At 34.5% G+C, this 13,472-nt stretch overlaps 1 long non-coding RNA gene across 1 annotated transcript in view; it reads right to left on the reverse strand.

The window, feature by feature from the left end:
• Nucleotides 1–364: 364 nt before the first annotated feature.
• The window catches only part of LOC131380784 (uncharacterized), a 115,814-nt gene continuing 102,706 nt past the window's right edge, over nt 365–13,472 (reverse strand). The window contains exon 5 of the long non-coding RNA XR_009208977.1: nt 365–436. This is a non-coding gene — a long non-coding RNA (uncharacterized LOC131380784). The remainder of the gene's footprint in view (nt 437–13,472) is intronic.

Consider the following 13,472-nt stretch of genomic DNA (forward strand, 5'->3'; position numbering starts at 1 on the left):
ATACAAAAAAAACCCCACAAAAGGATTAGTAGACAAAACAGAAGTTTTGAAAGTATCCAATTGACAGCACTAGGGCAATAGCACTGGTAGGCTATTTTAAGTCAATTTTTCTGTACTATTGAGTAGCTAGTATTTCATGATTGGAATATCTATAATAAGCTGTGGGACCTATGGGTAGGTAGTAATACTGATTAAATCACCTGTTTTTATTCGCTGCATGTTGGTAGAAACTGCTTTCTTGTTCTCCTTTCCAGTAAACACTTAATATTAAGACTTACAGTCCTTCGTTGTAGAAATAAGGGAAAACTAGCCTTGGGCCACATTTGTAAATCTACATTCAAGTATGCCATCAATCAAATCTTACCGAAATGCCAGTGTGCAGCTGGGTATTACAGATGTTCAGTAGAGTCACTCCTTTCCTTTCCACAAAACAGATCTAGGGAACAAATTTAAAAAAAAACAAAAGAAATTAATTTTATATTAGGACTCCTTCTTTTTCTATCAACCAAAACTTCTTGTTATTGACTGATATATGAGTTTGCGTTATTTAGAAATTGACTGTTATTTGTACACATTTAGGGATATTCAGAGTTCTTTTTCTCTACATGTTTCCATTTCATTACTTTTTCCTTTATTCTAAATATTCATGTGACTAACCATAGGATAGTTGTTACTTTGAAACTACACTATAGTACCTTTTACATTGCATTTTACTTTGGTGAATGTTTTTTGCTTGAATGGGTTAGAATATTTGGAACACTGGTTTTAATGTATTGGTTTGACATGAAGTGACACTAAAATGATATCCCCGAGGCGTTATGTTCATTCAACCAAGTTAAATAAGATTCTTGTTCTTAAAATGAAGAAAATGTAGATATCTGCATTATTCTTGGAAGCTTATTGAAAATTTGTCTATTTTCAATAACGCCTGCATTCTTCCAACTTTATTCTATACCTTCCTAGTAGTCAACATATACAAGTATTTTATAACATTACATTTCAGTTCATGAAAGAATAGTAAATATTTTTATTTTAAAAATATTTTTTTAGCCAAGTATTACATCTTGTACATTAGGTGAGCTACATTATAGATCACATTTGCCAATAAGTCTTTCATAAATATTATGTAGGAAATAGCAGAATTGGCTGAGAATATACACATTTGTAATCTTACATGCATGAATTTTGGAAAGGAACACATGATAAAAATTTATAAAGAGTTGAATTATAGTATTAAATTACATGCAGCCACACTTGTTTTAAAAGAAATTATCAATTTCCATACTAAAAGAAGTGAAGAAAAAAAAGACTGTGGTACTCAAAGAAAATATTTAATGATGAAAAATTTCAAAAACTTATACTTATTATTCTAACCTTCTGCCATTTTTGGTCAACTCTCTATCTCTCCAGAGACATAATTCATAACATGGTCTAAGGATACATCACTTCTTATAAATAACCTAACTGTACCTAGACATTTTAGAAGCTGGCAACATGAATTGAGAAAAAAAAAAAAAGCAAACATCATTCTTAGTCATGTTTTTAAAGTTAATACTCTTCACTAGGAATATTTTTCAAATGTAGAGAGTAGAGAATACAAATATAATAAATGCATCCCTATCTGATGAAAAGGAGTGACTATTCAGTCAATGTCTTCTACTCAATTGGGTCTACCCAAGTTTCTCATGTATGCATTTGTTTTCATATTTTGTTTTAAATGAAGCAACACTGCTGGCAAGTCCTGAGTTTAATTTCCTAATTAGTACAAAAGCTGGTAGGTGAATGGCAGATTCACCAGCCAGTTTTCCCTTATTTCTACAATGAAACATTGTAGGTCTTAATAATCATGTAGTTTGGCTCTTTTCATTATAGATTTTGATTTTAGAATATTCTAACAAATGTTTTAATTTTAAAAGGTACTTTAAGTTGGGAGAACTTAAATTACATCAGAGTTAAAATGTAAGTTCAGATCCCCAAGAGAGTTTATAATTTTACCTGTGTTTTAATACCTGAAGGGTTTTAAATTTCATCATAATCAGATGATTTTTGAATTCTTCATTGTAAGTGGCAAAAACCACAATTACCTTTGCACCAACCTAATATTAAGGCTGTATTAGAAATTCATCATAACAACAATGTAGAGAAGTCAATTGCATGGGACAACTTCAGAAACTGAAACTGTCTTCAGATGAAAGCCTTTTCTTTCATCTTAGTAACCAAATGTACTTGAAAAGGATTTAAGTTAAACTGATGACCCCTCAAATGTTGTTCTTAGGCTATCATTTGTATAAATATTCAACTTCTTATCATGAAATATTTTTACCAATATATAATAATTTTTTTTTTTATTTTTTTTTTTTTTTTTTTTTTTTTGTTATATTTAGTTAGGTAAATGTCAGTGTGCCATGTTGATTTCCTGCACCCATTAACTCGTCATTTAGCATTAGGTGTATCTCCTAATGCTGTCCCTCCCCCCTCCCCCCACCCCACAACAGTCCCCGGAGTGTGATGTTCCCCTTCCTGTGTCCATGAGTTCTCATTGTTCAATTCCCACCTATGAGTGAGAACATGCGGTGTTTGGTTTTTTGTCCTTGCGATAGTTTACTGAGAATGATGTTTTCCAGTTTCATCCATGTCCCTACAAAGGACACGAACTCATCATTTTTTATGGCTGCATAGTATTCCATGGTGTATATGTGCCACATTTTCTTAATCCAGTCTATTGTTGTTGGACATTTGGGTTGGTTCCAAGTCTTTGCTATTGTGAATAGTGCCGCAATAAACATACGTGTGCATGTGTCTTTATAGCAGCATGATTTATACTCCTTTGGGTATATACCCAGTAATGGGATGGCTGGGTCAAATGGTATTTCTAGTTCTAGATCCCTGAGGAATCGCCACACTGACTTCCACAATGGTTGAACTAGTTTACAGTCCCACCAACAGTGTAAAAGTGTTCCTATTTCTCCACATCCTCTCCAGCACCTGTTGTTTCCTGATTTTTTAATGATGGCCATTCTAACTGGTGTGAGATGGTATCTCACTGTGGTTTTGATTTGCATTTCTCTGATGGCCAGTGATGATGAGCATTTCTTCATGTGTTTTCTGGCTGCATAAATGTCTTCTTTTGAGAAGTGTCTGTTCATGTCCTTTGCCCACTTTTTGATGGGGTTGTTTGTTTTTTTCTTGTAAATTTGTTTGAGTTCATTGTAGATTCTGGATATTAGCCCTTTGTCAGATGAGTAGGTTGCAAAAATTTTCTCCCATTCTGTAGGTTGCCTGTTCACTCTGATGGTAGTTTCTTTTGCTGTGCAGAAGCTCTTTAGTTTAATGAGATCCCATTTGTCAATTTTGGCTTTTGTTGCCATTGCTTTTGGTGTTTTAGACATGAAGTCCTTGCCCACGCCTATGGCCTGAATGGTATTGCCTAGGTTTTCTTGTAGGATTTTAATGGTTTTAGGTCTAACATTTAAGTCTTTAATCCATCTTGAATTAATTTTTGTATAAGGTGTAAGGAAGGGATCCAGTTTCAGCTTTCTACATATGGCTAGCCAGTTTTCCCAGCACCATTTATTAAATAGGGAATCCTTTCCCCATTTCTTGAAAAGAGTAAGTCAAACTGTCCCTGTTTGCAGATGACATGATTGTATATCTAGAAAATCCCATTGTCTCAGCCCAAAATCTCCTTAAGCTGATTAGCAACTTCGGCAAAGTCTCAGGATACAAAATCAATGTACAAAAATCACAAGCATTCTTGTACACCAATCACAGACAAACAGAGAGCCAAATCATGAGTGAACTCCCATTCACAATTGCTTCAAAGAGAATAAAATACCTAGGAATCCAACTTACAAGGGATGTGAAGGACCTCTTCAAGGAGAACTACAAACCACTGCTCAATGAAATAAAAGAGGATACAAACAAATGGAAGAACGTTCCATGCTCATGGGTTGGAAGAATCAATATCGTGAAAATGGCCATACTGCCCAAAGTAATTTATAGATTCAATGCCATCCCCATCAAGCTACCAATGACTTTCTTCACAGAATTGGAAAAAACTACTTTAAAGTTCATATGGAACCAAAAAAGAGCCCGCATTGCCAAGTCAATCCTAAGCCAAAAGAACAAAGCTGGAGGCATCACGCTACCTGACTTCAAACTATACTACAAGGCTACAGTAACCAAAACAGCATGGTACTGGTACCACAACAGAGATATAGATCAATGGAACAGAACAGAGCCCTCAGAAATGATGCCGCATATCTACAACTATTTGATCTTTGACAAACCTGACAAACTTTCTTTAATCTAAACTTTTTGTATCATTCTTTATTGCGGTTGTTAAATGGCTCTGTGCAAATAGAATAACATCACCTACGTAAAGCATATTTGTGTCTTTAAAAAATGAGCTCTAAGTCATTTTAAACCAAGGAAAGTCATAAGTGAAAAATCTAAAATCAAAAATGATTAGTGAGAAAGTTGACTTCATCTTATAGAAAACAAGTGCATTTAGAAAGTTACTTATTTTCTTTCTTATACGTCCTATTTTCATAATAAAATGTAAATATGTGTTTTTCAGCACAAATGTGTAAAATTATATTTAAGTGTATGTTATAATTTTCAAATAAAATAGTATAAATTTATTTCTAATAATATATAAGTGAAATTAACAGCACTCAATAGCTATAAAATATATCTGGGTTTATTTGAACATTTGCTTCAAAAGTTGTCAAAGGGAAAATAAATACTGTTTATATGACAGAAAACAAGTATCAAAAATCCTGTCTACAACAGGCTACAATTCAATTTTCTTTTATATTCTTATTATTCCCTAGCACATTTTTAAAAACTACCGATAATCTTTTTTGAATAAAAGTGAAAAGGAGATTTAGACACACAAGCTGAAATTGAGGAAAGAGATTAAAAATGTATTCATAGCAAACAAACTGGAACGAGGAAGAAAATACATATAAAATTGTACACATATTTTTCCTGGTGCTCTGCCAAGCATATTTTCGTTTTTGACCTCTTTTAATCTTCACAGCAGTCTTACACAATAGGCATCATTATCCCTTTTTTATTGGTGAATTCAGACTTGGTCAGAGTGCTAGTAACAGAAAACACACACACACACACACACACACACACACACACAATTTAAAGCATAATTTAATCATAAACTCAGTTGCCTTCAAAGATATGGCTTTTTAATTTTTCTTTTAACCTCAAAATGTTCTGAAATAGCAAATTTTAGCATATCAAGTTTGATCAGCTAACAGTATTTATTAATGCCTCTAGTTTCCTACTGGGTGACTTCAGTCACTTCCTATCACAGCTCCAACCTGCTATATGTGCAATTCCTGACCTGGCTGTGCATAGATACTAATGGCCTAAAGTGGCAAAGAGATCTGTCTGGGAAAGTGCTCACTCACCTAAGATTACTGGCATACTGCACCAGTTCTAACACGCCAATCAGAAGCCAGTGATTGCTATTAAAATTTTGGCCATTTGACATCCCTCTAAGTCTCTCTGATCAAATTAACAGTGAACCAAGGGGAAAAGGTGTGATGGTCTCCCTTTTTTGCTCATGAATTATAGGTGCTTTCAACCTTCAGATTTATATTAACTGCGAAGGTCCTGTTGAAGAACAAACCTCTACTATAAAATTTAAGAAACTACTGGGCCATGAAACAATACACTATTTAACTTACTTTATTTGCCCAACTCTTTATCACTTTTACGAAGTATCCATAAGTTTCCTTAATTTTTGCTTGTGGGCCTACATCACAATCAGCTGCAGGTACAAATTAAAATGCGGATTCCTAGGGCCTCTACAGACGTAATGTATTAGAATCTCTAAGTGTGGTTCCTAGAAATCTGCGTTTTTAAACATGCTTCCTGAATTAGTTTTAAATACACTGGCTTTTAAAAGTTGCAAACAAAGCATCCACACTGGTCAGTAAACCCCAGGACCTAAAATTAAGACAAAAGACATTTATGCAGAACAAAGATGATTGGTATCAGTAATTATTTTGTACCTTTAATTAGCTAAGAAACCCTGGGTGAAGGGTTTTCAAGGAATACAATAGGCAGAAAGGACTCAAGGTAATAATTTTCAGGAAGATTGCATACCCAGCAAGAATTTAGTAGATAACTTAATCTCCTTTTTGTTCTGAGCTTTCATATTTTTCTTATTTGTAAAAATAGTACATATATATTCTTACATATATACAAATTTATTGAAATATCTTACAAATATCATAAACATGAGAAAATAAAACAAGTGTCTAACTGGCTTTTTTTGCAACACTCATTTTATACAGAGAAAAACGTTAAATGGCTATGAGTGTTTACCAAGATAATATAATTTAATCAAAACTCTTTTATTGGCTATATTAGGAAAACTTCTCAAATAGGAGCTCAAGTTTGACTCAGGTTAAAACTGGTTTGTTCTAAATAAATGTATTGATGCACACTACATTTATTTAAACTTTAATTTGTCCTCTAGAACAAAATTATAAAATTGTTCATTTAATTGCCAGCAGTTGCTTGGGGTCTTTAACAGAGACATTTGAGGCGATTCCTTTACAAGAATGCTATCAATTTTAACCACCATTGTGTAGCAGGATAATTTGCTCCAGAGAAAAACCCATTGTGCTTTTTGTTCTCCAATTTGCTATCTATAAAAATGCATATCAACCAGTCATCTAGGTTTTAAGCCCTGCATGCATTAGGTATTTCTCCTAATGCTATCCCTCCCCCGGTCCGCCACCCCACGACAGGCCTCAGTGTGTGATGTTCCGCTCCCTGTGTCCATGTGTTCTTATTGTTCAACTCCCACTTATGAGTATGAACATGCAGTATTTGATTTTCTGTTCCTGTGTTAGTTTGCTGAGAATGATGGCTTCCAGCTTCATCCATGTCCCTGCAAAGGACATGAAGTTATTCTTTTTTATGGCTGCGTAGTATTCCATGGTGTAGATGAAGTTACAACAGAATGATGAATCCCTTTATCTAAGGAAAAATGTGGTGGTGATAGTTCTCAATTGGTCACCCTCATTTCTCCTGACCTCAGAGAAATTTTATTTAGTTTGTGTCTCAAAAAACACAGGCGTCTTTCTTCTCTCTCTGGTTTAATGACCTAGCAAGATAGAACTGAAGGCACAAAACACTCATTAGACAAAAGGTGTCACTCTTACTGTTTACTTTTTTTATTAATACGTTCCTAACAGTTGCATCTTAGTATGTCTGCAGTACATATAAGAATTTGAGATGAAGAAAAGTTATCCTGACTGGGAAGATAATTTTTTAAAAAATGCCTACTTCAGTAGTATGCTTCTGTTTTACATTTAGTGTAGTTAAGGAGCCCACTACATTCTCTGTGTAGTATTATTTAAAAGTATGGAATGAGAAAATAAAACTACAGTATTTAAAATCAACTAGAAAGTGTCTTATGCCTCTGGCATATTGTTATACCATCTTTACTGTCACAGGAATATCTAATAAGTTTTCTCTGTTTCCCAAGAACTGATTCTATTTAACTTTTATTTCATAAAAAACCTATTGACTGCTGTTTGTTTTGTATTTTCCCATTTTTACTGCATATTAGTAAACAATGGTGTCTTCTTTTAAATGGTTTATTTAATAATTATAAATCCAATAGGATACGTTATTTCTGATATAGTCTAGTTGAGTGCATTTCTTAGAGAAGCTACCATTTTACTAGACTTTTCACTGTCAGCATTCCGTGTACACATCTTACGGAGCTTCATTTACTGATGCCTAAATCTTTAACATGAGAGATAATTATAAAGGTAAATACTAATTCAGAACCCTTTACAATGTAAAAATCATTTAAGTCCTTTCATTTACAATGTATTAATTAATTAATCAAGAATGGGTTGCCCATTTAATTTATGAAGAAAAAAAGTTAATGCCTTTGAAATCTTTGCTACAAACGTAGGTGGACTCAAAAACAAAATCTGTGCTACAAGTATATTTCACAGCTTTCTATTAGTTAGACGACTTTTATTCCTGTAACAGTTTCAATTTTCTTCACAGTTTAAAGAAAAATACTGGATTTGCTTCTACATAAGACTGTATCTGTTCATAAAGTCCACCTAGATTAGCTGAACCAGTAAAATTAATCAAGGATTAAAATTAATACATACATAGGCACAATCTAAGTTGATTGATTATTACTGACATATAAATCTGCATTTGTTCTTGTGACTCGAGTCTTGAGAAAATTTGAGAGCTCTTGGGAGGTTGAAGAAAACTAGTTAAGATTGGTGAAGCTGTGGAGAACAAGAAAAAAACAAAAACAAGAGTTCAAATAGCCAAACACTTTATTGGCAACCATTTGTTTGATCTACAGTGGTGAGTGATTTGAAGTGAAGCCTGCTGATGAAGTGTTTGGGACCAAACATCTCGTCCACCAGATGTCTGTATGACAAACCAAATTGATGGAAGCAGAAAGGGTCTGAGAATTCAAAATGGCACCACGACTCCCAGCAAATTGGACTGAAGTCCTCGGCTTGGCCTGGAACTAATGAGAAATGAGACCTGACTGAAAAGACTATTTGAGCACAGTGGCTACAAATATTGAGTGGTAAAATAAGGTCTGAAGGCCAGTTTCCTCATTGTGTGCCCGAAAGACTACAGTTACACAGAAACATTAGGAACAAAGAAACATCATATTTGAAAATAGCAAAATTTTAACAGACCTGAATAAGAAGTGAAGAAGAAACTTCCAAGGGAGCCTCCAGTGGCTCAAGATCAGCTCTTCATAAAGCACCAGAGTAGTGGGGAGTGAAAACTGTGCTTTTCCAAGATTTTGCAGCATTTAAAGGGTAATGCTTTCCTGGAATAGACGTTCACTTTCTTAAAATTCAAAGCTCGTATAGGGTTTTTTTGCTTCGCCATCTCTTTCAAATCATACAGAATCACCCAATCCTAGTTATATTATAATGTGTTGGCCAGAAAATTGCTATTCTCCACTAATTTTGTTCAAGTGTCCAGTTGTTCATCTAGCACTTGTTAAATATTTGATAAGTTCTTTCCAGGAAAGTGGCATATTTTTTTTCTGTCTGTATCTGTATCTCCCTCTGTCATTGCACGTAGCTCTAAATATACATGGCCAAATATGTGTATGTTTGCATATATGAATCCCACTACCCAAAGACCACCAGAAACATACCTATTATAGTCAAACACATTTATGTATATTAATTTGCTACAGTAAGGAAAATCATGCACCATGGAAATTGTGCAGAGGGAATTAAGTAAGAGGGACTTATGATAGGATGATTATAAATTCAATCTTATTCTGGATAATTTGAGGGAAAGTTTAAGGAACTATTGGTTTGTTTGGAATTAGGTACTGTCAAGTAGCAGAACCAATTTGTAATTGAGTATCCTATTAATTTGTCTAGGAGGTGGGAGATGCTAAGTTGGGCTGGAATTGTCACTGGAGAAGAAGCAGTAGTTATTAATATTTGCCGGGAGAGGATATTTGTCATTGTGATGTTTGCATTTGTGGTGTGTTGTCTTGTTCCAGTTTGGTGACAGAGTGATCTCATCTGATGCTAACATTCTCTGAAATTGTTAATGCCAAGCAGGGCACACCACAGCACAGTCATGAGCTGCCAAGCTGGCTACAAGCTATCAGCAGCTATACAATTTTTTCTCAGCAGCTATATTTTTTTACCAGAAGCACTAGCTAATTAAATTCATAGTAGCTTAATTAAAACCTACTTAATGTAGAATGGATAAATCTGAGATGAGTCTTATAAGCAAGTTAAGAAGAGACTTTATAATCATCTAACAGATTGGTACCTCTATGCTTAGTCAAATGGATAGATATGAACGTACAGTAAGGGATGCTGCAATAATGTTTTGCCACACATTTTGTGAAACATTGAAGTATAAATTTTTAAAGACATAATTTTAAAAGAAAAGAAAAGCAAATTAAAAACACACTATTAGGCTTTGAGGAATTTAGGATCTATTAAAAATTGTAAATAGCCACTAATTTAAGGTGCAAGATTTTTGAGTAGATCAAGATAATGTGTGAAGAGTGCTTTAACCATTTGATGTGCAAATAGAAGGCATTTTTTTCTTTATTAATATTAAATGTGGTCTATTCTTCTTTAGACTGGGGTTGGGGGAAGACTAATATTATGTAAAGTTGAACTTTTTTTAAGTTTAGAATTAAGTTCTATTTCGATGATTTGGATGAAACTTTAAAAATTTTGTAATTTAAAAGGAAGTCAGTCTGGTAAATTAAAACTATCAGCAACAGGAAAATGTAGATTCCCCACCAAAACTTATACATTTATCTTCTGGGTGAGTTTTACCCATTTCTCCTTGCAGAGTTTCATGAAAGCTTAATGTTATAACCATGAAATGGACTTATTAAACCCTAGGATTGGATTAGAGTGTATCACATGTCATGCAGACAGCTGCCAAGAAGTACCCAGAGAAAAAAATAATTTGTAGGGCATCTTGTGGTAGTATAACTTCAAATATTTCCTCATACTGCCTCCAAAGGTAAAAGTGAAGAGAAATTACTGGAAATTATTGGCAAGAAAAAGTAACATGTTATACTTACAGGATATGCTTGAAAGTTCTGTCTAAAAATGACAACCATAAAAGTTAGTTTTACAATTTCTTGGGTAATGTCTTAGAACCTCTATTGCAATATGGGTTTTATATGTATGGTAGTTATTTACATTTTACCTAAACTATGAGATAGATACGTTGCTGAAACTGGTTTTGAGCAACAATATCTGGCAGAAAAAAGGAAATCTTGTAAGATTTTTTTTTTTTTTTTGGTCATGGTTGCTTCCTTGCCATCCTAATTTTGATGACTTTTTGTAAAATTAATTATCCTTATATACTCACATATATGTACATGTTGTCAATATGGCATGATACTACGATGCCATCTATTTTAATCTTCTGGCTATGCCAGTAAAATATATATTATGGTCTTATAAGTTCAATGCCCCTGTGAACCTATAACCTAATTTGATCTGCTTCCACTGAAGGTTCGTTCAGTCTCTTTTCAAACTCTTAGATTAATGACATTTCTAAACAGAGGGATTTTAAGGAACCCTAGGTAAAATTCAGCAACTTTGCTTCAAACAGAATTTGCAATGCACCTATCTGATATTCATTTAATCAGAACTTCAACCATCAATTTATGTCTTTTGCTGTGCGATTTCAGCTAGCTGACGGTACCTGGTTCTTCTCCACCATCAAAATTCTCTTGAAGACATCAAGATTGGAAAGAAAAAAAATATATCTTTATTTGCAAATGACATGACCTTATAAAAAATTCTAAGGATCCACTAAAATACTATTAGAACTAATATAGATTTAGCAAAGTTGTGGGGTACAAGATCAATATAGAAAAATTAATTATATTTCTATATACAAGTGATCCAAAGTGAAATTAAGAAAACAATTCCATTTAAAAGAGCATCAACAAGAATAAAATGCTTCTGAATATACTAAATGGCTATCCCTGACCCCACCTGGTGGTCTTTCTCTACCCACCCTGGTAGCCAAAGAAAAAGGTCATAATCTCTTGGGAGCTCTATGGCCCTGCCCACCACCTGAGAAACCTGAATACATAGCCAGGTGTCCCTAGGGCAAGTTTGCAACCTCCTTATAAGACTGCAGCTGATGCACTCTTGAAACCTCCACTTCCTGGCTGGAGGCCAACCAACACAAAACCAGTGCACTAAACAAAAACACAACCAAGGACCCTCACAGAGTCCAATTCACTCCCCTACTACCTCCACCGGAGCAAATGCTGGTATCCATGGCTGCAAGAACTGAAGACAGATAACATCACAGGACTCTGTGCAGATACTCCCCAGCACCAGCCTGGAGCCCAGTAGCTAGATCCAGAAGAGCAAAAACAATTACTAGAGTTTGGCTCTCAGGAAGCCCCATTCCTAGCGGAAGGGGAACACCACATCAAGTGAGCACCCCATGGGACAAAAGAATCTGATTGTGGTGGATAAGCTTTTTGAAATGCTGCTGGATTCAGTTTGCCAGTATTTTATTGAGGTTTTTTGCATCGATGTTCGTCAGGGATACTGGCCTAAAGTTTTCTTTTTTTGTTGTGTCTCTGCTAGGTTTTTGTATCAGGATGATGCTGGTCTCATAAGATAAGTTAGGGAGGAGACAGTTCTTTTCAATTGTTTGGAATAGTTTCGAAAGGAATGGTATCAGCTCCTTTTTGTGTCTCTGGTAGAATTCAACTGTGAATCCGTCTGGTTCTGGGATTTTTTTCATAGATAGTCTATTAATTGCTGCCTCAATTTCAGAACTTGTTATTCGTCTATTCAGGGATTTGGCTTCTTCCTGGTTTAGTCTTGGGATAGTATATAAGTCCAGGAATTAATACATTTCTTCTAGATTTTCTAGTTTATTTGTATAGAGGTGTTTATAGTATTCTCTCATGGTAGTTTGTATTTCTGTGGAGTCAGTGGTGATATCCCCTTTATCCCTTTTTATTGTGTCTATTTGATGCTTCTCTCTTTTGTTCTTTATTATTCTAGCTAGCAGTCTATCTATTCTGTTGATTTTTTCAAGAAAAAAAAAAACAGCTCCTGGATTCATTGATTTTCTTGAAGGGTTTTCCGTGTCTCTATCTCCTTCAGTTCTGCTCTGATCTTAGTTATTTCTTGTCTTTTGCTAACTTTTGGATTTGTTTGCTCTTGCTTCTCTAGCTCTTTTAATTTTGATGTTAGGGCATTGATTTGATATCTTTCTAGCTTTCTGATGTGAGCATTTAGTGCTATAAATTTCCCTCTAAACACTGTTTTAATTGTGTCCCAGAGATTCTGGTATGTTGTGTCTTTGTTCTCATTGATTTCAAAGCTTTATTTCTGCCTTAATTTCATTATTTACCCAGGAGTCACTCAGGAGCAGGTTGTTCAATTTCCATGTAGTTGTGTGGTTTTGAGTGAGTTTCTTAAACCCGAGTTATAATTTGATTGCACTGTGGTCTGAGAGACTGTTATGATTTCAGTTCTTTTACGTTTGCTGAGTAGTGTTTTACTTCCAATTATGTGGTAGATTTTAGAATAAGTGCCATGTGGAACTGAGAAGAATGTATATTTTGTTGATTTGGGGTGGAGAGTTCTGTCGATATCTGTTAAGTCCACTTGATCCAGAGATGAGCTTAAGTCCTGAATAGCCTTGTTAATTCTCTCTCTCATTGGTCTGTCTAATATTGACAGTGTGGTGTTAAAGTCTCCCACTATTATTGGGTGGGAGTCTAAGTCTCTTTGTAGGTCTCCAAGAAGTTGTTTTAAAATCTGCCTGCTGCTGTATTTGGTACATATATATTTAGAATAGTTAGCTCTTCTGGTTGAATTGATCCCTTTACCTTTATGTAATGCCTTTCTTTGTCTTTTTTCATCTTTGCTGGTTTAAAGTCTGTTTTTTCAGAG

Source organism: Hylobates moloch, unplaced genomic scaffold, assembly GCF_009828535.3.
Source record: "Hylobates moloch isolate HMO894 unplaced genomic scaffold, HMol_V3 SCAFFOLD_1, whole genome shotgun sequence".
NCBI lineage: Eukaryota > Metazoa > Chordata > Mammalia > Primates > Hylobatidae > Hylobates > Hylobates moloch.